This window comes from Hyla sarda, chromosome 6 (genome assembly GCF_029499605.1).
Source record: "Hyla sarda isolate aHylSar1 chromosome 6, aHylSar1.hap1, whole genome shotgun sequence".
NCBI classification, from domain to species: Eukaryota; Metazoa; Chordata; class Amphibia; order Anura; family Hylidae; genus Hyla; species Hyla sarda.
The window spans coordinates 137,345,572-137,371,066 of NC_079194.1; the positions used below are offsets into that span (position 1 = coordinate 137,345,572).

Here is a 25,495-nt window from a genome sequence, read left to right on the forward strand (position 1 = left end):
CTTTAATATACAAAGATACTGAGCATCCAGTCTACATACAGCCAGTAAACCAGAGTATGCCACAATGTACTCACAGCTCCAACTTCATTGTCGTTCCTTGCACGCATTTAAATCAAAGGTCAAAGCTCTGGGATTATGGCTTTAAGTGCAGCAGTCACATTGTATACACACAGTACTTTAAACACATAAGAGACTGCAGCTTCATAGCCATACTGTATGTCACACCAAACTACCTGTTATGTGTAAAAGCACTATATACCCCTCTGCACCTGCAGACAAGCTTCCTTCCTGGATATCTACAGAACTAGCTCAGCTGCTACGCTTTGTGCCCTTAAGAATCACCATTGTGTCCCAAAGAACTGACATTCACAGCATATATCTATGTAGAACATATTACCTGCTGCTGCTACTCCAATTTGAGAAGTTACAGAGTGTTGATGACAAGACATTCGCCCCACTGAACGTGTAGCTGTGGGGTCTGCCTGTGAGTCCGAGAGGTGAGCACTTTGCTTCTTAGTCTCAGTGTGTCCCACTCTCCTCCCACTCTACGTACTATTCACAGCTCCAGAGAAAGAAAGGGAGGAGAGACATCTATGAGGAGACAGACCAGAGAGTGCAATATTGTGATCCTGCAGGGGGAATGTGAATTATCCCGTGTCTGCTGCCCCATCCCTCCTCCTACTCCACATCTACCTGAGCTCACACCTCAGCTAACAATCCACCCAGCACTGAAAGGGACAATAAACTGCTAATACTGTAATAGAGTTGGTTCACCCAAAGTATTTGGTCAGTATTTTAGCCAGAACTAGGAATGGATCCTAAATGCCACCAAAATAAAGATTTGCACCTTTTTCTGTGTTTTGGATCCACAAATGGTACCTGTGAACCCAACCTTGCAGTGGGTTAAATTGGTTTCTGGCTTTCTATACATGAGGCTAAAAGATAATAGACTTTCTGTAAGCCTTTACTTTTCAAGATCTCTGCTTGCTCACATTGACTGGAAATATTCTCATTTACTTCCAGAGACTTAAAACCTGTATACTTCTTAGGCTATGTTCACACTACAAAATGTCCATGCGGAAAATCTCTTTGCGGACATGCCACAAACTCCGCACCCCGGCATAATATGCCGGCACTAGGACTACACAGGAATGTGCCGTCTCATAGATGGCTATACATTCCCTGCGGATCTTTCTCCCTGCGGACACGGAAAATGGAATTTCCATGTCAGAAACTTGTCATGGAAATTCTGATGTGTGCACAGCGCAGCAGAATCCCATTGAATTTAATGGGACTCTGCTGCAGTGGAATATCCGTGCGGACATTTCAAGCAGAATTCCGCATGGAAATTCCAATGTGTGAACATAGCCTTAGGCCAGAAGAAGCGCAACTAGCGCAAAACTTCGCCGGCAGTCGCCTCGCTTCTGAGCACCCTGCTTCTGAGTCAAGCTACTGCAGCCCTGCTGTGAATGCGGGTACCCTGTTTGTTCTTTTGTTGGTACTTGATTTATAGCCTTAGGCTATGTTCACACTACGGAATGTCTGCAGGGAAAATCTGTGCGTACATTCTGGAGACTGCGGGCACCGGCATAATATGGTGGCAGTAGTACCGCACAGGAATACGTTGTCTCATAGAAGACTATGCATTTCATGCAGAGTCCGCAGAAAGAATGAACAGGCTAATTCTTTCTGCGTACATGGAAAAGGGAATTTCCATACCGGAAACATCTGGCATGGACATTCCACCATGTGCACACCGCAGCAGAATCCAGTTGAATTCAACAGGACTCTGCTGCAGGGGAATTTCCAAGCCGAATACCGCACAGAAATACAGACGTGCGGACATGGCCTTGCAGTTGAGCATTTGTTGCACTTATATCCAGACAACCCTCTGTGAGCTACACGTGGGCACATCTTAATCCTGTCCCAGATTGCTACAATATATCACTGCAATTAAGATATACTGTGTGTCTATCTGGAGATCTTCCTGTCAGCTCACAGAGGATTGTGTACAGACTGAAGAAAACTTTAGCAAATCCTTAGCTGTAAACAATATTGGGTCAAGAAAGTGTTTCTGCCTTGGATGGTTTAGGTTATGCCAGATTCATCAAGAAAGAGTGTGCCATGCTGATGAATCTGGAGCTCATTGCAAAAAGGAAAGGTACAGCACATCACAGCATTGACACGCTGTATATGTTAAGGGTCTATTCACACATACAGTATTCTGCACTGATTTGATGCGCAGGATTTCAAGCTCTGTTCAGTTTACATTGAAATCTGCAGCAGAAAATTCTGTGCATCAAATCTGCATAGAATACTGTACATGTGAATAGACCATTAAAGTTAATTTACAGAAATCCTGCAAATTACATAAAAAGCAAGAAATCATTGTCACAGCCTAGGAACAGACTGAATCCTAATATTATAAGATGGATAACTATTATATCACTTTTGTCTCCCCAAAATCCAGGCTATCCTTGTGCCTCTGTTCAGCTGTGCCAAACACATGGCCACCAGCCACAAATTCTCAGAATGCTCTTCATTCTGGCATCTCTCACAACGCCCACTGACTGGCAGCAAATATGATGGCAGCTTTGGACAAATTGCTAAATACTAAGGGGTATTTATAATTGTAAGTGTAAATCAAGTAAATTTTCCTGCTGTTTTTCTGTTCATATTAAGTGTAGTTCCCTCAAATTTATCTAAAAGGTACACAGTCTTCATAAATAGCTACAGTAAATAGCTTAGATCTAAGCAAGCTTTAATGTGTGGTTTGGTTGGGCTGGAGTAAGTTTATAAAAAAAGTTTATAAAATGTTAAATTGTCTCTAATAAATCACCTACCACTGTATGAGTGAAAGCTCTTTTAAATGTATCTAAACTACTTATTGAAAAACAATGTATGCTTAATATTCACCCATTGCGCAAAAATGTATTTCTGACTCCAATATGGCAATCAGTCCTTGGATCAATGTTCTATCCACATAAGTCTAGCATCCATAGCTTGTAATATTTATTATATTTTTCTAGAAAAACATCCAGTCTTCCCTTGAACTTGTTTATTGAGTCATACATCACAACATAATGTGGCAGATAGTTCTACAGTCTCACTTCTCTTACAGTAAAGAATCCCCAACTGTGATGATGGTGAAACCTTCTTTCCTCTAGACGTAGAGGATGCCCTCTTGTCATGGTTACCGGCATAGGTATGAAAAGATCACTAGAAAGATCTCTCTACTGTCCATTCATATATTTCTACATAGGAAAAAATACGTTTTAGGAGTTATTTGATTACAAACTAAATTACTCTAAGCTTTATAACCTGTCTTGGTACTGTAACCCTCCCATACAATTAATTATCTTGGTCGCCCTCCTCTGCACCCTCTCCAGTTCAGCCATGTCCTTCTTATATACAGGTGCCCAAAATTGGACACAATACTCCATATGTGCTCTAACTAATGATTTATACAGATGTTCCTGTCACAATCCTCTATGATTCTGTTGATACATCACATGACTTTGTTAGCCTTGGCAGCAGCTGCCTGGCACTGATCACTAAAGTTGCGTTTACAGTCTGCCAGTACCCCTATGTATTTTTCAGTAGAAGTTTTACCTAATGTTTTATTATTTAGCACATAATTGGATATGTTTTTACTGCCCAAGTGTATAACCCTACATTTATCCACATTAAACTTAATTTGCCATGTCTGTGCCCAAGCCTCAAGATTCCTCCGTAATATTATATTATCCTCCTCTGTGGTGATCACTTTACCCAGATTATTGTCATCTTCAAATATTGAAATTCTACTCTGTAATCCCCCTATAAGGTCATTAATAAAGATATTGGGGGACATTTATCATAGTTTGCTTCGGTAAGCGAGTTCTGTAGGAATTTTTTTTTGTTTTGGGTTTGCTTATGTGTGACATATTTATTATACTAGGGGGTTGATAAATTTGGCTTACATAAGTAAAAACCAATAAAATAGCTTTGGAATACCATTTTCTTAGCACACATAAGCAAAAAAAAATGTATGTGTGTTTATTACATTTTGCTACCACTTTTTCCCCCTAAATGTACTAACCCATTTTTTTTTGTGTTTTTTTCTTTTCATTTCGGATCTTTCTATCCTGTGGGCTACTTCAGATTTGGTGGACTACGATGACCAGCATTTTTTTTGTTTGTTAAATATTAACAACATTTTGTAACGAGGGCTTGTGGGGGAGTGTTTTTTGGAATAAATGTTTTTAAAATGTGTTTTTTTTTATTTACTTTACAGGCTTAGTAGTGTAAGCTGTCTTATAGACGGAGTCCATTACTAAGCAGGGGCTTAGCATTAGCCCCAAAAACAGCTAGCGTTAACCCCCTCTTATTACCCTGGTACCCACCGCCACAGGGGAGTTGGGAAGAGCCGGTACCAACAGGCCTGGAGCATCAAAAATGGCGCTCCTGGGCCTAGTCTGTAGCCAAATAATAACCAAGCAGCAACAGCCTCACATTAACAGGGTGGGCGAGGCCCATTGTTACTGGCCCTCCCTAGCCTAAATAACTCCAGCCTGTTACTGCCTAGGCCCAGGAGCGCCATTTTTGACGCTCCTGGTCTGTTGGTAGCGTCTTTTCCTGGCACCCATGTGGTGGTGGGTACCGGGGTAATAATTGGGGGTTAGCGCTAGCTGTTTTTGGTGCTAATGCTAAGCCCTGGCTTAGTGGAAGACAGCTTCCACTACTAAGCCTGTCAAGTCAATACAAAAAAACATGTTTAAAAACTTATTCCAAAAAACACTCCCTCTCAAGCCCTCGTTAACCATTTTATTAACATTAAACAAAATAAAAAATAAAAAACACTGATCATCATCGTAGTCCACAGGATACACAGATTTGAAATGAGAAGGAAAAAACAAAACAAAGAAAATAGGTTAGTACATTTATTGTAACCCATCCTCACATTTCCCGCCTGCACCGCATGACTACAACTCCCAGCATTCCCTTACAGTAAGGACATAATGGGAGTTGTAGTCATGCAGCAGGGCTGGGGGAGATTGTCACCCACCCACTGCATGACTACAAAATGCTAGCATGCCATTACAGTAAGGACATGCTGGGAGTTGTAGTCATGCGGCGCAGGTGGGTGACAAGCTTGTCATCCGCCCGCCCATCTAACACACTCCCCCCGTGCTGCACAACTACAATTCTCAGCATGTGCTTACAGTAAGAACATGCTGGGAGTTGTAGTAGTGTTGCGTGGGTGGGAGATATGCGGGCTGGTGACAAGCTCGTCACCCTCCTGTAAATCTCCTACCCACTCTTCCCACCGTGCCTCTGAAAATGAAAGTAGAAAAGTTGCACGAAAAGTCTCACCTGCGACTTTTTGTGCGACTTTTGCACAACTTCACTCCCCGCCCACATCTACCACCTGCCTGCTAGCTATTTCGGGACTACAACTCCCAGCATGCCCTTACAGTGAGGACATGCTGGGAGTTATAGCCCTAACACCTTGCAGGCAGGTGGTAGATGTGAGTGGGTGCTGGGGAACAGAGCTGTGCAAAAAGTCAGACAAAAAGTCTCACGTGTAAATTTTTTCAAAATGCTGTCATAGACAAGTTTGTAAGCCAGGCCTGACCTTGCTTACACTTGCGACTTTTTGAAGGGGGTCTTTTTATTTGTTTACGTGTGACTTTCGCAATGATAAATCTAGGACCACTGCAAAGTAAAAACTGAAAATTGCTTCAGTAGGGAAGATTGGTATTTTTTGCTTACCCACAAAAGTTGCAAAAAAATTGCTTAGGCGCACGTGCAACTTTTTGTGCAACTTTTGTAAGCAAAAAAAGATGCTTAAATCCCTTGATAAATCTCCCTCATTGAAAAGTGGACCCAGTACTGACCCCTGCAGGTCTTCACTTGTAACTGTCACCCAACCAGAGTAAGTTCTATTGATACCCACCCTCTGCTTCCTGTCACTGAGCCAGTTCCTAACATTTTTAGTTTTAAGCTTCTTATTATTTATGTAGGTGAAGGATAATTTGGGGTTCTTTTTACGACATTCATTCTCTCTGCTGCAATTTTTGCTAATTTTATTTCTTCTTTACAGAATTTATTCAGAATTTTTTAACGCCCCTCTCCACTACCTTGTGTTAGTAGTCTAAATGATTGCCTCTTATCATTTTTGCATCCCTAAATGTTTTGGCTAACCAAATTGGTCTTCTCCTTTTTCTAAAACGTTTTTTTACTGTAGGGTATACAGTCATGGATGTAAATGTTGGCACCCCTGAAATGTTTCTAGAAAATGAAGCATTTCTCACAGAAAAGGATTGCAGTAACACATGTTTTGCTATACATGTGTTTATACCCTTTGTGTTATTGGAACTAAACCAAAAAAGGGAAGAAAAAAAACTAATTGGACATAATGTCACACTAAACTCCAAAAATGGGTTGGACAAAATTATTGGCACCCTTTCACAATTGTGGAAAATAAGATTGTTTCAAGCATGTGATGCTCCTTTAAACTCACCTGGGGCAAGTAACAGGTATGGGTAATATAAAAATCACACCTGAAAGCAGATAAAAATGAGAGAAGTTGTCTTAGTCTTTGCATTGTGTGTCTGTGTGTGCCACACTAAGCATGGACAATAGAAAGAGGAGAAGAGAACTGTCTGAGGACTTGAGAACCAAAATTTTGGAAAAATATCAACAATCTCAGGGTTACAAGTCATCTCCAGAGATCTAGATTTGTCCACAGTGCGCAACATTATCAAGAAGTTTGCAACCCATGGCACTGTAGCTAATCTTTCTGGGCATGGATGGAAGAGAAAAATAGATGAAAGGTGTCAACACAGGATAGTCCGGATGGTGGATAAGCAGCCCCAAACAAGTTCTAAAGACATTCAAGCAGTCGACATTTAAATGAAATGCAATGCTATGGCAGGAGACCCAGGAGGACCCCACTGCTGACACAGATACATAAAAAAGCAAGATTACATTTTACCAAAATGACTTTGAGTAAGAAAAGATCACAGTACCTACAGTGAAATATGGTGGAGGTTCAATGATGTTTTGGGGTTGTTTTGCTGCCTCTTGCACTGGGTGCCTTGAATGTGTACAAGGCATCATGAAATCTGAGGATTACCAACGGATTTTGGGTCGCACTGTACAGCCCAGTTTCAGAAAGCTGGGTTTGCGTCTAAGATCTTGGGTCTTCCAGCAGGACAATGACCCCAAACATATGTCAAAAAGCACCCAGAAATGGATGGCAACAAAGTGCTGGAGAGTTCTGAAGTGACCAGCAATGAGTCCAGATCTAACACATTGAACATCTGTGGAGAGATCTTAAAATTGCTGTTGGGAAAAGGCGCCTTCCAATAAGAGAGACCTGGAGCAGTTTGCAAAGGAAGAGTGGTCCAATATTCCGGCTGAGAGGTGTAAGAAGCTTATTGGGTGTTATAGGAAGCGACTGATTTCAATTATTTTTTCAAAAGGATGTGCAACCAAATATTAAGTTAAGGGTGCCAATAATTTTGTCCAGCCCATTTTTGGACTTTGGTGTGACATTATGTCTAATTTGCTTTTTTTCCTCCCTTTTTTTGGTTTAGTTCCAATACACACAAAGGGAATAAACATGTGTATAGCAAAACGTGTTACTGCAATCCTTTCCTGTGAGAGATACTTTATTTTCTTGAAAGATTTCAGGGGTGCCAACATTTATGGCCATGACTGTATGTCGTTCACAAAATCTATTCAGGATGACTCTGTCATTGAGCTCCTCTCTTAGTTGGTGAAAATTGGCTTTCCTAAAGTTTGTTTTTTGTAGCCCCACTAGTAGACATCATCTTATAGGATACATAAAAACTTATAATGTTGTGGTCACTATTACTAAGATGACCCCCTACCTCTACTTCGGATACTATGTCTGGCCTATTGGTTAGTATAAGGTCCAGAAGGGACCTCCCTCATGTTTGGTCTAGCTGGGACAGGTAATTGTCCTTTATTATTGCCAATAACCTGTTTCCTTTGCTGGACCTGCAGGTTATAGCTTCTCAGTCTCTATTCTTGTAGTTTAAGTCCCTCCATAATAATAACTTCACCTTCCTTTGCTGCCCCATCTAGTTGTCTTATTAGTTGGTTTTCTGCTGCTTCCATTATACTTGGTGACTTATAACAAACCCCTATCAGTAATTTATTATTCTTACCCCTTCCTCCTACTTCCACCCATAGAGACTCCATTTCCTCACCTATGTCTTTGTGCTGAATGGGCCTAAAACAAGATTTTAGGTATAAGCAAACCCCTCCCCCTTTCTTATATGTACGGTCATTTCTTAACAAACTATAACCCTGAAAATTAACAGCCCAGTCATAGCTCGCATCCAGCAATGTCTCGCTTATTACAACTATGTCCTAGTCTACTTCCAACATTAAAGGGGTACTCCACTAGAAAATATTTTTTTTTAAATCACCTGGTACCAGAAAGTTAAACAGATTTGTAAATTACTTCTATTCTAAAAATCTTAATCCTTACAGTACTTATCAGCTGCTGTACACTACACAGGAAGTTCTTCTCATTTTGAATTTCCTTTTTGTCTGACCACAGTGCAGGATACGTTTGCTATGGGGATTTGCTCCTACTCTGGACAGTTCCTAAAATGGGCAGAGGTGTAAGCAGAGAGCACTGTGGTCAGACAGAAATGAAATTCTAAAGGAAAATAACTTCCTGTGGAACATACAGCAGCTGATACGTACTGGAAGGATTACGATTTTTAAATAGAAGTAATTTACATATCTGTTTTAACTTTTAATTAAAAACATTTTTTTTTTCCAGTGGAGTGCTCCTTTAATAATTCCAGTTCATCCATCTTATTATTGAGGCATGTACCTGATGTTGTGGTTAGTATACATGCATCTGATGTTTTTATTCATATTTCCTTTCCTTTTGCCAGTTATGTCTGGGCACAATCCAGTCTTAGAAAAGGTCAAACAGAATTTGAATCTAAATTTGAACAGGTATGATCATCTTCCCATTCATGATTAGGGTACAGCACACAAATCCCCCCATCTAAGGTACCATACACATTGTGCATTCTTACATGCCCTTGTGGGTGTAATTTAAGAGGTGGTAGTGCCTGGAGTCACACACACTCACTAGACAGAAAGAGACATTCCAGCAAGTGACAAGTGTGGGCCTTATTCACCCCACAACAAAGGGATAGAGCACAAGGATAGAGAGAAAGGGGGGGTGCTATATAGACAGCCAGGAGAATGGGAAGACAAGTAATGAGAAGAGCATTTTCTTACAATGAGAGCCAGGAAAATAGAGGGGTAAGACCCCGGGGGTAGGAAGTAATTAATGTGGGAGGTAAAACTAGAGAGAAAGCCAACAACAACAGAGGCATTAATTAGTAGTAGAAACGAGATGCAGGAGAACATAATGAAGGCAGAAATTAAAAAGGTGGAGGAGCTGGGGCTCTTTAATAAAGATGCTTGTAATTGTTGTGTAAAGGTCAGTAAAACAGATAGAAAGCAGTTGCTGAACCAGAGAAAATTTACAACACCCCCTAGTGGTTGATTGGCTGTGAAAACAAAATCATCAATCTGTAGAATTATTTTTGTCTTTTTAGGTAGTGACTCAGGACACTATGTTAGAACCAAGGATGTACATGATTCACAGTGTGCATAAATAATTCATTTAATAAGTGGAAATAAGAACCCCAATGGAGACTATTTCTAAAGTGTACACCACTTGAAACGTTTAGCAGTTAGCTCTAATTTTGGATGTAGTGTAAGGATGTAATGTATACTCTTTTCTCTGTGAATAGTCCAGTAACACGAAAGCCTTATCCTGTTATCCATCCCCTTTCATGTCCATCAGAGTGCACATCCAGAGAAAAAGATTTGTAGATACACAGGATTATATATTGTCTCTATGGATTCCTGTTGTCAGCTATGTCAGACTGGGAGAGGTTTACTGTAGGATGAGGGAATACAATCTATTGCTCCCTAGTGTTTAGGCTGAAGAGGGGTCGACTGTAGGAGAGGTGAGTACAGTCTATTTATTCCTGTTCTTAGCAATTGTAGGATGAGCAGAGGTGTTTAGTATGTGATAGCCTGGGGGTGTAGGGTATATGGGGTGTAGCTGTACGGTAATTAAAGGGTGTCTGATTAACCCTTTCTATTCGTGACGCCAGGGTGAGGGCTCCTCTGCAATGCTTGTCCTACCGCCACCCTTCCCAAGAGCGATAGGGAGGTATGGAATAATTGAATGTCCACAACCGGAGAGTTTGTTGAAAACCGTCGTAACTTTTACTGAAGATTTTAGTCTCTTAGAGATTGACAGTGGTTGGGACCTTAAGCGTTTTAGAGTCCGTAGACTGATATGTGCTGTTCCGCTGGATTTAGGGGATTTAGTTGAGGTCCAGCAGTCACGCTAGTTTTAGCGGGGATTTAGTTTAGGACTCACGGTTTGATTGAGGCCGGCAGGCTTCAGGCCTAGAGTGTCTTTGTAAGTCGCGCAGATCCGTCCTGCTAGTCCGGCATCCACGAGAGCAGCAACCCAAGAGAGCGATCATTGGCTACAGCTCCCTTATATGGGCAGGGGCTGGCCTTAAGCTGATTGGTCCAGTACTTCTGTCTATCATCTTTACAAAGGGTTATGGGTAATCATGTGACCCAAGGACCTCCAAAGGTCCTCCAACATACCATAGAGGAATTAACATAGTCAACAAGTCCTGCGACGCTACAAAGGTAAGTATACTAATATACATTATATTAAATATACCCATTATTAAATATGTACACATAAACATTATAAAATTAGAGAAGGAGGAAGCGACTAGGGGCTGTCCCACCTGGGGGACCCTACCTGAACGTAGTAACTCTGATTTTGGGGACCACCATACAAGGTACGGTATGCAATACGGTACTGGGACACCACAAGTATTTCTCAATGGAATTTGTGACAGGAAAGGTAGAAACTTAATATTTACTACTTTATATAACGGATCGTTTAATATAGATATAGATTTAACTGGTGACAGTCAACAAGATTGATGTTGTCTTGCTAGACCTGTGGGGTTCTATATTAGGGGTACATTATTGTGTCATAGCTTGGGCATGTGGGAAGATCATTGCTTGTCTGGTGGGCCAGTCTGACCCTGCACAGTGGGCCCAGATTACTTCATGTTTATTAGGGGGGTAGGCACATATCTTTTATTGATAGCTGACATTGCAGGTATTGAAGGATGACTAAAGAATGAGCAGGTGCTATAGCAGCTTTAAGGATCAAGGACAGGAGGGGGGAAGGGAGCAGCATGAAGAGCATTTCCCTGCTGGGTGGAAACGGACACAGAAGATATTAAGTGTCCCTCCCAAGTCACAGGTCATTTACTGCACATTTAACACATTGTCACCTTAGTGACCCACTGCAGTGAGTGGTGTCAGAGGTCATGGCTCATAGTGACCTGGCTCACTCCCCATCCTCAGGGAATGCTCTTAGTGCTGGATCCTATTGAGGACCAGGAGCTGAGTGCAGGAGGTCAGAACTGCGCCTATTCTCTGCGGAAGATGAAGAGAGGCATGAACACATTAAGGTGACACTAATACCCATGAAAGCTCTGCAGGTACCCAGCACCCCCTTACCCACTGCCCTCCTCCCTAAGCTGCCTGGTCACATATTGTATGTTTCAGCTTTTTTCCTCCAGCTGTCTCACACATGCCTGGATCTCCCCCAGCAACTTAGAAAGAACATTCTTTTGATGCCTTGGATTTTCCAGCCTCTTTCTCCAGCGTTGAGATTCTTAACTAGCAAGTGCAAGGCCAGCAACACCCCGCTTCCAGTTCAGAAAATTTCCAGAAAATTCTCCCTCCAGTGACAACACTGTGACTTCACCATGATAAAACATTGGAACAAGTTAGTACCAGCCCTGTGACAGCTCCCTTGAGTCAGCTGTGAGGGCAAAGTTCAGTCTCCGTGACACCAAATTATGAAGGGGGTGGGGGTGTAGGAAATGATGACGTCACTTACTGAACAAGGGACCTTGCTCCCAGGATGAATGATGGGTCTTGGCCACTTTAGAAACAACATCATTCAGGAGACCACATAATAGACTGATAACAGCTTATAATCAGCACAAACCCAAATAATAACAAAAAGCAGACGGACATGATGCTGCTTGATGATGGCCGCCCCTTCTCCTTGACATACACTTTTGTATATATAAAACAATCTGTCCTTTCCCTTTATATACCAGCTCAGGGTTATGTTGTGTTAACTCCTTCTATGCTGACATTCAAAACAAATAAGACAGATGTACTATTCAGTGGATCTAAAAATCTGTGACAACATCAAGTTACCCTGTAACAAATAGAAGTAGCAGATCTGATAAGTATATCAACTTAGAAGCTGTAGTTACTGGGATTGGGCTTAATGTTAGGGGTACATTTTTCTTCCCAGTTACATAGTACAGTATATGTTGTCATACTCCTTAATTATCTGGCAGCAAGGGAGTTAAACATACCGCAAGCGTCCCGGTAAGGATGGGGTTCAATTGGCAGCAGTGAAGGGAAGGTTACAGTCAGAACCAGACCTCTGATATCTGCCAGAACTTTGTATCCACTGTTGGTTACTTAACACCTCAAGTACCAGAAATTTGTAATATAGTAAATTAGTGATTATATGTACAATAGTACATAACAGCATCATAAGGAAGTATGGCCAAGCAACAAGACAACTATTCTTCAACTGGAGACCACCAACGTCTTTTTGATGGAATCGTAGGGATATAACACCAATACAGATTCCAGAATAAGAAATAGACATGCTTCCCATAAAGCAGTGGTAAGAATCTGTTCAGGCCTGACGTATTAAAAGGAAAATGGTTCATCACCTGGTCATATTACCTTTACTACTGAGGAAAGAGCAACAGCACAAAGCTGTGGGGGTCAAATTAGCATGAAATCTCTCCTCTATAACAGGCTTTAGTCCCTTGGATACAATAATGTTCTACAAAAAGAGGGAACCTGCTCCATCAGTCATCCCATATGTCATATAAGCTGTAATGTGTCTCTTTGTTGCCACTCATTTCTCAGGGCAATAAATACATTTCTCCTGTCTCCTACAACTTTTTTTTTTTTTTGGGTGGAGATTTATCAATTAGCTTGTGCCAGTATTTTGGAGCAAAAAAATTTGTGCTAAATTATTCAACTTTTTCTGCTTTGACCACTTTTTAAAACTGGGTGGGGTTAACCGAGATGATGATGGGCCAGCAATTTTCCGCTAGGTTTATCATTATTATTATGAGATACGATGGTGCAGATCATAGCTAAATGTATGCCTGCTCATTAGAGGCTGAGTAGAGACTTCTTTTCAAACAGTCCAAAAAGCACCACATTTATTTAGAGGTGTGCGTGTTATTAAATATATTTTTAAAATCTCGTTTAATTGAATGGGAGAATTAATTGGCTAAGATGTTGTTAAAATTACACAGACCAAGAATCAACTATGAAGTCTGTATGGTTTTCATTATTGATTAGCTACATTTCTGGAACAAAATAACATTAATGCTTATGAAGAAATATAAAATCCCATCCCTTCCCCAATATCGCGCCACACCCCTACCCCTTAATTCCCTGGTTGAACTTGATGGACATATGTCTTTTTTCGACCGTACTAACTATGTAACTATGATTTTGGTGCTAGCAGGCGTAACTTGAAGTAAATTTAGCATGCCCTCTTCATGGATAGCCCGCCCACTTGGCAAGCACAGGGGAGATCATAAATTATATACATACATTTTGGGCTTTTTATTTATCTGTGCCAGGCTCAGAATTTATTTCATTTACCCTATAGAACGTTTCATACAATGATGAAGCTTTGTTCACGTCACGCTGGATCAGCCTTTTATCTCAGATGTGCCATAAATCTGTGGTTTGTGGTTTTCCCGCAGTAGCAAATGTCAGACTGATTTGCAAGATATTCATATCTGTAGTGATTGTCTGGATCTGTGTTTCGGTGTCGCCACCTCCCACTCACACTCATCGTCATGCTTCATTTCTTGGCCTCAGACGTTAACCAACAGTTACACATTAATAAAATTAACAGCTAATTCAGGAGCTGCCATCAATTAAACCCTCTGTGTCTTCTACAGAACCAGATCCCACAACCCTTGTAAATCATAGTACAGCACCCACACCCTTCCTTTCTATTCCACAACCATAAGTGGGAAGGAGGGGGGGGGGGGGGGGTTAAAACCATGTACACCACCGTGCTACCTGATGATATCGAATTGTGGTGACAGAGACACAGTCCACATTAGCATCACCTTATCCATGCACCAAGCTATCACCTTTACCGTGGGAGGGACAGAGACTATGGAATGTATCTTAAAGCAAAAGTGCAGGCTCATAAACACACATGTATATACAGGGAGATACGAAGGGCCAGTAATGTACACAGTTCAGAGATTATAATGGTACAGAAGCATTTTAAGAGGAGCTGTTTTAATGTGGGGCTTTCTCTGCCAGTAGCTCCCTGTGAAAGAGACTCTCACAAACCAATGCAATTCAAACAGATCATATTTACTATTAGTGTCCCTGTCATAAAAAAAAAAAAAAAAAATTTTGACATGTCACATTTTTGATCGGTTATAGTTTGGGCATTCAGACCCCAACCTATTGTTAGAACAAGCCAGGAGAAGCACATGGCTGAGCACCTCGGTCTCTGGCTCGCTGCTCTTCCTGTCTTGCTGAAGTCTAAGGAACCCATCTCCTGCAGCACGCCAGGGAGAGATGCTGTAAGCCACACACTTCTCCTGGCTTGTAATAGTGATTTGTTGGGGTTTAACACCCAGATCCAGACCGATTGTAACATTTGACATTTCTTTGTGACATGCCAAAGGTTTTTTTTTTGTTGTTAAATGACATGGACAATTTAACCCTTTGCATACAGGGACACAGCAATTGTTTTGGTTTAAATTCTCAAATGAGGCAAAAAAGTTTAATGTATACATTCAAAGTAGGCATTGCTTAACACCTTAAGGACCTAGGGCGTATGGATACGCCCTGGCTTTCTGGTACTTAAGGACCCAGGACGTATCCATACGCCCGTGGGAATTTCTGTCCCCGCCGCACGCCGGGCGGGGACCGGACCGGGGTGCCTGCTGATATCGATCAGCAGGCACCCCGCCCAAATGCCCAGGGGGGTCATCAGACCCCCCCATGTCGACGATCGGCGCAAATCGCAAGTGAATTCACACTTGCGATTTGCGCCGATTCGGGTCTATGGTGACCCGATGACCCGGAATAGAAGGGGGATCGCGGGTGTCCATGACACCCACGATCCCCCTGAAGCAATAGGAGTGAGGTGGCAGGGGTGCCACCCCTCCTATCCCTGCTATTGGTCATCAAGATGCGATGACCAATAGCAGATCGGGGCGGGGGGCTTTACTTTCGGTTTCCCCGCCCTGCCCACCCACAATAGGCGGGGCAGAACGGGGAAACAACACAGGACCGGCGCCGAAGATCCACTCACCCATCGGCGACGGAAGCGGGTGACGATCAACGTCGGCAGCAGGCGACGATCGACGGAAGAAGAGGACGGCGACGCAGCTCCGTGGATCCTACGGAAGTCGGTGAGTTGCTTAGCAACATCTGGAGGGCTACAGTCTGAGACCACTATAGAGTGGTCTCTAAACTGTAGCCCTCCAGATGCTGAAAAACTACAACTCCCAGCATGCCCAGAGAGCTGGTTAGGCATTCTGGGATTTGTAGTTTTGCAACAGCTGGAGAGCTACAGTTTGAGACCACTGCACAATGATCTCTATACTGTCGCTCTCCAGATCTTGCAAATCTACAACTCCCAGCATGCCCATGGAGTTTGCTGTCTGAGCATGCTGGGATTTGTAGTTTTGCAACATCTGGAGGTCTACAGTTTGGAGATCACTGTGCAGTGGTCTCTAAACTATAGCTCTCCAGATGTTGCAAAACTGCAAATCCCAGCATGCTCAGACAGCAAACTGCTATGTGGGCATGGTGGGAGTTGTAGTTATGTACCTCCATCTGTTGCATAACTACATCTCCCAGCATGCCCTTCGGCGATCAGTACATGCTGGGAGTTGTAGTTTTGCAAAAGCTGGAGGCACACTGGTTGGTAAAGACTGAGTTAGGTAACTGAAGGTTTTCCAACCAGTGTGCCTCCAGCTGTTGCGAAAGTACAACTCCCAGCATGCACGGTCTGTCAGTACATGCTGGGAGTTGTACTTTTGAAACAGCTGGATGTTTGCCCCCCCCCCCCCCCCCCCCCCCCCCCCCCATGTGAATGTACAGGGTACATTCACACAGGCAGGTTTACAGTTAGTTTTCTGCTTCAAGTTTGGGCTGCGGCAAATTTTTCGCCGCAGCACGTACTCCTAGCGGTAAACTCACTGTAAACGCCCGCCAGTGTGAACGTACCCTAAAAACACTACACTAACACATAATAAAGGGTTAAACACTACATATACACCCCCTTACACTGTCCACCCCAATAAAAATAAAAAACGTATTGTACGGCAGTGTTTCCAAAACGGTGCCTCCAGCTGTTGCAAATCACCAACTCCCAGCATTTCCGGACAGCCACTGACTGTCCAGGCATGCTGGGAGTTTAGCAACAGCTGGAGTCACCCTGTTTGGGAATCACTGGCGTAGAATACCCCTATGTCCACCCCTATGCAATCCCTAATTTAGTCCTCAAATGCGCATGGCGCTCTCTCACTTCGGAGCCCTGTCGTATTTCAAGGAAACAGTTTAGGGCCACATATGGGGTATCACCGTACTCGGGAGAAATTGCACTACAAATTTTGGGGGCTTTTTTTCTTTTTACCCCTTATGAAAAGGAAAAGTTGGGGTCTACACCAGCCTGTTAGTGTAACATTTTTTTTATTTTTTAAACTAACATGCTGGTGTTGCCCCATACTTTTTATTTTCACAAGCGGTAAAAGCAAAAATAGACCCCCAAAATTTGTAACGCAATTTCTCCTGAGTACGGAAATACCCCATATGTGGGCGTAAATGTTCTGCGGACGCACAACAAGGCTCAGGAGTGAGAGCGCACTGTGTACATTTGAGGCCTAAATTGGTGATTTGCACAGGGGTGGCTGATTTTACAGCGGTTCTGACATAAACACAAAAAAAGAAATACCCTCATGTGACCCCATTTTGGAAACTACACCCCTCACTGAACGTAACAAGGGGTATAGTGAGCCTGAACACCCACAGGTGTTTGACAAAATAGTTGGATGGGAAAATGAGAAAAACCTTTTTTTTCGCTAAAATGCTGGAGTTACCCTAAATTTTTCATTTTTACAAGGGAAAATAGAAAAAAAGACCCCCAAAATTTGTAACCCCATTTCTTCTGAGTAAGAACATACCCCATGTGTGCATGTAAAGTGCTCTACGGGCAAACTTCAATGCTCAGAAGAGAAGGAGCGCCATTGGGATTTTGAAGAGAAAATTTGTCCGGAATTGAAGACCACGTGTGTTTACAAAGCCCCCATAGTGCCAGAACAATGGACCCCCCCACATGTGACCCCATTTTGGAAACAACATCCCTCAAATAATGTAATAAGGGGTACAGTGAGCATTTACGCCCCACAGGTGTCTGACAGATCTTTGGAACAGTGGGCTGTGCAAATGAAAAATCTAATTTTTCATTTTCACGGATCACTGTTCCAAAAATCTGTCAAACGCCAGTGGGGTGTAAATACTCACTGCACCACTTATTAAATTCTGTGAGGGGTGTAGTTTCCAAAATGGGGTCACATGTGCGGGGGTCGACTGTTCCGGCACCACGGGGGGGCTTTGTAAACGCACATGCCCTCCGACTTCCATTCCAAACAAATTCTCTTTCAAAAAGCTCAATGGCGCTCCTCTTCTGAGCATTGTATTGTGCCAGCAGAGCACTTGACGTCCAAACATGGGGTATTTCCATACTCAGAAGAAATGGGGTTACAAATTTTGGGGGTCATTTTCTCCAATTACCCCTTGTAAAAATGTAAAATTTGGGGAAAACACAGCATTTTAGTGAAAAAATTATATTTTTTCATTTACACATCCAACTTTCACAAAAAGTCGTGAAATACCTGTGAGGTGTTAAGGCTCACTGTACCCCTTGTTACGTTCCTTGAGGGGTGTAGTTTCCAAAATGGTATGCCATGTGTTTTTTTTTGCTGTTCTGGCACCCTAGGTGCTTCCTAAATGTGACATGCCCCCCAAACACCATTTCAGCAAAATTTGCTTTCCAAAAGCTAAATGTGACTCCTTCTCTTCTGAGCATTGTAGTTCGCTCGCAGAGCATTTTACGTCCAAACATGGGGTATTTATATACTCAGAAGAGATGGGGTTACAAATTTTGGGGGGCATTTCCTCCCATTACCCTTTGTAAAAATGAGAAATTTGGGGAAAAAACTGCACTTTAGTGAAAAAATTTTTTTTTCCATTTACACATCCGACTTTAACGAAAAGTCGTCAAACACCTGTGGGGTGTTAAGGCTCACTGGACCCCTTGTTACGTGCCTTGAGGGGTGTAGTTTCCAAAATGGTATGCCATGTGGGGGTTTTCTGCTGTTCTGGCACCATAGGGCCTTCCTAAATGTGACATGCCCCCCAAAAGCCATTTCAGCAAAATTCACTCTCCAAAATCCTATTGTCGCTCCTTCCCTTCTGAGCCCTCTACTGCGCCCGCCGAACACTTGACATACACATATGAGGTATTTCCTTACTCCATAGAAATTGGGTTACAAATTTTGGGGGGATTTTTCATCTATTACCCCTTGTAAAAATAAAAAAACTGGGTCTTCAAGAACATGTGAATGTAAAAAATGAAGATTTTGAATTTTCTCCTTCACTTTGCTGCTATTCCTGTGAAACACCTAAAGGGTTAAAAAAAACTTTCTGAATGTCATTTTGAATACATGAGGGGTGCAGTTTTTATAATGGGGTCATTTATCGGGTATTTTTAATAAGAAAGCCCTTGAAATCCACTTCAAAACTGAAGTGTTCCCTGAAAAATTCAGATTTTGAAAATTATGTGAAAAATTGGAAAATTGCTGCTATATTTTGAAGCCCTCTGGTGTCTTCCAAAAGTAAAAACATGTCAACTTTATGATGGAAACATAAAGTAGACATGTTGTATATGTGAATCAATATATAATTTATTTGGAATGTCCATTTTCCTTATAAGCAGAGAGCTTCAAAGTAAAAAAAAAAATGCAAAATTTTTTCATCAAATTTTGGAATTTTTCACCAGGAAATGATGCAAGTATTGACAACATTTTACCACTAACATAAACTAGAATATGTCACGAAAAAACATTCTCGGAATCAGAATGAAAGGTAAAAGCATCCCAGAGTTATTAATGCTTAAAATGACAGTGGTCAGATGTTCAAAAAATGGCCGGGTCCTTAAGGTATATTTAGGCTGGGTCCTTAAGGGGTTAAACATTTCTTAAATACATCATTTTTATTTTTCAACTGCTTAGAACTTCAGAACCCTGTTCTCTTTATGGGAACATCTTCTACTATGGTTTTACTTCATGCGGATCCTTACCAATAGTTTTCTCATTTTATATCAGACAACAGTCTCTTTTTTTTCTTTTAGGTTGTGCTCTTAGATGTTCTGTCTTTTATATTGCTTTCCCTAAGGTACCATCCAGTAGGCTATATCTCCCCACTGGACTAAGTTACGTCTGAGAAATATTTAAAGGGGGTACTACCATGGCAAGACAGTTTGTGTTTCGTGCTTTATCTCCTATTGAGCTATATTATAGTTTGTTTGTTTTTTATTATAAATGTGTGTATAGTTTGTTTTGTCTGACCTTTGTTGTTTGGAGGAAGTCTGGTAGTTTCAGCTATTTCCTACTCATGCCGACCCCTTTTTTTTTTCAGTGATCGTTTTGTCATCATGGGGATGGGTTCCATGATTTCAGCCTGCCTTCTATGTTCTGCCTTCCACCGCCCGTCTGTTTATTATTCATACTTTCGTTCTGTGATCCTCCTCCTCTGCCCGCGGACATGATCTCATGACTTTACAGCCTCGTTTTCGCTTAACCAATGAACATTCCATAAAGTCATGTGACTTTAGCAAGCCTCGTTTTGGAAAACTCTGCGAGGTTTTGCGAAAGTCATGTGACTTTTCAGCCTCATTTCCGCAATCAAATGATGCTGCCAGGCTGTGATGTGAATTTTGTGCTGCACCAAATACACATTGTGCGCAGCGCATGCGCATGCAGCTGTTCCATGGTGGCTAAAGGAGGATCATGTGTAACGAGCCAATAAGAACAAGACAGCAACAGGGATGGGGAAAAAAAAAGACACAGATGGCGAACTAAGTAATGAAGGAGGGCAAACCAGGGGTGGATACCAAAATGGAGTAGGAAAGGCCAAATATGAAAAAAGGGAGGACACAAAAGAGAAAAAAAAAAAAGATGCACGGGAAGGATGGGAAATGTAGTTTCACCTAGCCCACAAACAGGAAGGAAGGGAAAGGAAACCAAAAGACGAACGCTGAGTTAACTGAGGTAAAAAAAAAAAAAAGCACAAAAGGAAAAAAGGTGACAAAAGGAACGGTTAGACAGCTACAATACACACAACCATTAAAGCAAAATAATAAGAGCAGGGTAGTACCCCTTTAACGTTTTTTTACTCCTCCAGACAGAAGGGCAGCATCTTCAACCTGAGATAGCTGATAACATGGAGCAATAGAATACTTTTTTACCTGTCAGTCAGCCTCTACTCAGATCTTAGTGGCTTATAATAGGGATCAATATATTTGATTAACCTGCACATCACATTTTTAAGGAATAAGACCTTGGTTATAGGGAAATCTACTGACATAATCTGCAGCTTCAGAAAAGTGGAATGACACAGCACAGTTTCAGCTGATTGTGATCTGACTGGATCGATGTGAATGACTGATCCTGAGCCCAGTTACACACAGCTGCTGGTCCATGGACAATAACCCAGAAACTCATCAGATACATTCCTGTTTTTTTTCTTTCTCTCAGCAGTTGTTCCCAGTGTTGTCGCCTTTTGTACCATTAGAAAAATCATTAGAGCTTGTATCAACACATCAGGTTTAACCCGTTATCTTTCAGTATGTAATATGTTTTTTTAAAGGGCCAGGCCAGTGTAATGGAAGTAATGCTTCATCCTTCTTCATTGAAACTCTGTGTTTGATTACTGCCACTAAAAAGGAACCTTTTTATTTTCACTAATATAGTATCAAGCCATTTATTTGTGTTTGCAGGACTAGTACAGTTTGGATTTTTGTTGCATGCATTTTTATTACTTTACTTTTTGTACGGCATTTTTTTTTATCCTTGCTTCGAACCTTTAAGGGTGCAAAAACATTTGGACCATATTAATTAATGTGTATTGGTCATTAATTTAGAGCAGGAGTATTCAACTGGTGGTCTCCAGTCCACATCTGGACTGGGAACACTAGCTATTTGGACACTGCAAACCTGCCATTATAGAAGAAGGGCAGTGTTACCCGCAGATTGGCTGCTACTGAATTCAGCCCCATCCACACATGTACCATGTTACTGGCAAACATAGCTTGCAACACTGCTTCCCTGGTAAAATGCACATTGCAGTAGTTACACATAGCGGCAATATGGATGCCAATTTAGCTAGTACACCTCTCTCAGAACAGATGGGACATGTGCCCACGCCAGTCCTGCATACGTTTTTAAACATTATGCAGCCATGATTTGGTCAACTACCACTCTGCTACCCTATTATCCAGATCAGATTTCCTGTGAGATTCTTTAGTTATACAATATCAATATTCTACTTATTATATTGTACAGTATCTATACTGGCCATCTTCTTTGTGAAGACCACCCCCACTTGGTTTTACTGTATTTCATTATATTAAGTGTCTGGCATTGGGTAACCTTTGGATTTCCATATTATGCTACCATTGTCTTATATCTTGCAAAAGTAAATACCTCGCACCATTGATTAGTCTCAAATCATTTTATAGTCTGGTTTTGGGTCTGGAGTACAAATGAGTTTAGCGTCTGAAGTGTGAATACATTTAGGAGTATGGGGTCTAAAGTTTGAGGTGTCCTCTCAATTAGGGTCTGGTCTGTTTTTCTTCCATTAACAGATATTAAATCATGATGTAAAAAGCTCAATGAGTTAGAAAATTGTTAATAAGACAACGTCTTTATTGTTGGTGTTGAGCTCGGACCTTTACCTGACTGTATATCCAGGTAAGTGGACCTTTACCAAAACTAACTACCCATGTTTAGAGTATAAATATGACTTTTTATAAATCTTCACTTTCAGCAGTGCCAACCTCTGGTATTTGTGTTATTAGGTCATAAATATACATGTTCATGTGTAATTTACGTGCCCCACTGAACCCCAAGCCACAGATCACATACCTTGTGCTGGCGTGACGGAGAGGTCACATATGAAGGTTGACTGCCATTACAGTCAGACCACACATGCAGGTAAGAGGCACAGGTAATTCTCTGTATCAGTGCTGTGACCTCTGTTCTCTGACACACACACTCAGCTTCGCAACCCAGCATAAAGATCGTAGGACACAGGGATGTGGGGAGCAGTGTCTGGATGGAGGGGTATCTGTCTTGTTGTTGCTTGTTCTCCCCCAGGGAGGGACATCTGGTGGTTTCCTAATGAGAGGCGGGAATAACGTTCTTCCCCTTCCCCTGACTCTCACATGAATTTACCTGCAAGGTAAAAACATAGGAGATAAGATTCCCAGACGCTTAAAGCACGCACTGCGGACAATGCTTAACCTGTGCATTGCCAGAACACCTGAGTGCAGTAAACATAGGCATCTGAAAATACCAGAGACCAACACCTGAGGGGTAAGTATTATTCTGTGAAGTCATAAATTAAAGGTGACAGGTGATGGGGAATGAGGTTGACAGTGTCCACATAGGGTTACTAACAGGGGCGTAGCTATAGAGGTAGCAGTCGCACTGGGGCCCTGGTGCCTAAGGGGGCCCCAAAACAAATCTGCCCCATAAGAGACCAGTAGTATATTTGTCATTTGGGGCCCTGTTGCAGATTTTGCATCAGGACCCAGAAGCTACAATCTATGCCTCTGCATACTAACCTGTTTATCATAGAAAGTAACCCGTCTTTTACATGTATATTGTATTAGGCTGCATTCTAAAAAAAAATCTTTAAAAACGAAATATAATGATGTATCTTTTTTTGCAAAAACAGCATCACTTCTGCCCACAGGTTGGGTCTGGTATTGCAGCTCAGTTTCATTGAAGTGAATATGACGGAGCTGCACTACTTCGTAAAACCTGTGGATAGGTGTGGTCCTGTATTTGCAAAAAACAAAGCAGAGTTTTTCTAATGCTGAATAACCCACTTAAACAGTCCAAGCAAAAAATAAAAATACATTAGTCCCAAAGATTACAAACAACAAAATCCATAATAACTTCAAATTTTTTTTTTTTTTTTTTTTTTTTTATAAATAGTATGTTAAAGCATCAAATTTGCAGCAATGGGTGCAAAAAAAATACCTTTCTGTTTTAAATTGCCTGTAGATTTCCTTGCATAAACTCTCTACAAAAGTGGTAATGGATCTCATTAAAAATTGAGACACCTGAGCAAATGCCATGAGTTCCCCATACTTATACCCTTATCATCTACATCTTCTTAAACACTTTGCCCTGAATTGGACACAGTCTCAATTTATTTTCATTGGAGCAAATGGGGCATTATTAATGGTTGGCCTAACTTCTGTGTTAGGACACAAACTAGGGTCTTAACTACTAAGGGGGGGCATTATTAATGGTGGGGACACAAGAGGACTCTATGTAGCACTGTTACTGCATGGGGCCCAAAGGAGGACACTTATTATAATTTTGTGGGGCATCAAGGGCATTATTAAAGTTTAGGCCTCTATAGGTGGGGAGGGTGCTGAGAAAGCATGGCGCCTAAGATGCTTGTCTTGCAAATTCCTTGGAGATATGGCTGAAAGAAGACTTCATGGCAGTCTGAGAAGAGAAAGGAAAAGGAAACAACTCCTATCAGGGGAGATGTCACCTGTAGTCACTGGATGTAACCGCATGGTCTATAATCAGATATACAGTCTGCAGAACGCCTATGTATGACTGGTATCTTCCACTATATGATCACAGTATTGGGGGAATTTTGGTCTTTTTATAGTGGATTTTTATTAAGTAACAGTATGGTGGTATTAATCACTAGATATTAATGTGTGTTCATGGTCTTGTGGTATTACTAACCCTTGTATAGGAGTATTATTTGTAATTTGTATGCTGAAAATATTTGCTCTTTGTATTTTGGGATTTTATGGTAAATGTATTTAGAGGTTTTATTATCATACAGCAAAAAATGCCTTTTAGCCATGTCAACTAATCTTTATTTGTGTGTGTTTTTACTTGCTGCAGTTCAAGCTGCATTTCAAAGCAAGTGAAATTACTTTCCTCTGCACTGTTCTTCTGCCCCAAAGATCTGATCGCTTTCTGGTTTCCTTGCTGAACTGTGACCCTGCTGTTGCCAGGCAACAGAGCACACACTTTCCCACAATTTCCCATGCTTGCATACACAGTAGAGATTAACAAGCAATGTTTATTGTACCCAGCATGCCTGGCCATCCCTAAATGGATGCCCTAAAATGGTCATAACAAAGGGAAAACCTGGGGGCTTATTAAGTACAGTGACCCCCCGACCTATGATGGCCCTGAAATACAATAATTTCAACATACGATGACCTCTCAGAGGCCATCGCATGTTGAAGGCAGCATCAAGATACAATGCTTTTGCATGTCGGGGCCATCGCATAAACGGCTATCCGGCAGCGCAGACTGCTTCAGCTGCGGCCGGATAGCCGTTTAAGGTGCCCCGTATGGCCCGGTGACAATCACTTACATGTCCCCGGCGCTCTGGACCGTCCTCTTCGGGATCCCCTGCATCGCCTGCGCTCTTCGTTGTCGCCATCACGTTGCCGCGCACGCCGTCTCGTCATCCAATAGGAGCGGTGTGCGTAGCGACGTGATGACTGCGATGTGAGAGTGATGATCCCGGGCAGCAGAGATGTTTCGGAGCGGCGCGGACACCCCGGAGACGCAGGGACAGAGATGGAGGGCGACATCCAGGGCAGCAGTGACAGTCCGGAGCGGCGAGGACAGGTGAGTATAACTTCCTATACTTTACATTGCACGGATCCCTCAACATACGATGGTTTCAACAAACGATGGTTCATTTGGAATGGATTACCATCCTATGTTGAGGGACCACTGTATATGTATCTCTTAACCCCTTAAGGACACATGACGTACTGGAACGTCATGTGTCTGCTCCCGCTCTATAACGCGGGGCCAAAAAATTTAAAAATTCGGATAGGGGTTTGCTATAAGCCACCAAACATAATGGAAGAGGCATAAGATCGGTTACTGAGGCAAATAAACAAGGCAGCAAATCAGAATGATGTGATAATAATGGGGGACTTAAACTTTCCTGA

The 25,495-nt window shown here is 41.9% G+C and overlaps 1 protein-coding gene and 1 long non-coding RNA gene across 4 annotated transcripts in view; one reads left to right on the plus strand and one right to left on the minus strand.

The window, feature by feature from the left end:
* The window catches only part of SEMA3B (semaphorin 3B), a 60,296-nt gene extending 37,356 nt beyond the window's left edge, over positions 1-22,940 (minus strand). The window contains exon 1 of one of the 2 annotated variants that reach the window (XM_056525181.1): positions 22,407-22,940. The gene's annotated coding sequence lies outside the window, so the exon portion shown is untranslated. Of the gene's footprint in view, positions 1-397; positions 2,218-22,406 lie in introns of those variants that run through there. The other variant, XM_056525180.1, reaches the window with a different exon arrangement.
* Positions 1-25,495, plus strand: part of LOC130276182 (uncharacterized) — a 158,810-nt gene that overhangs the window by 101,476 nt on the left and 31,839 nt on the right. For both annotated transcript variants that reach the window (XR_008845039.1, XR_008845038.1), the window contains 4 exons: positions 2,471-2,632; positions 3,122-3,205; positions 22,127-22,232; positions 22,340-22,475. This is a non-coding gene — a long non-coding RNA (uncharacterized LOC130276182). The remainder of the gene's footprint in view (positions 1-2,470; positions 2,633-3,121; positions 3,206-22,126; positions 22,233-22,339; positions 22,476-25,495) is intronic.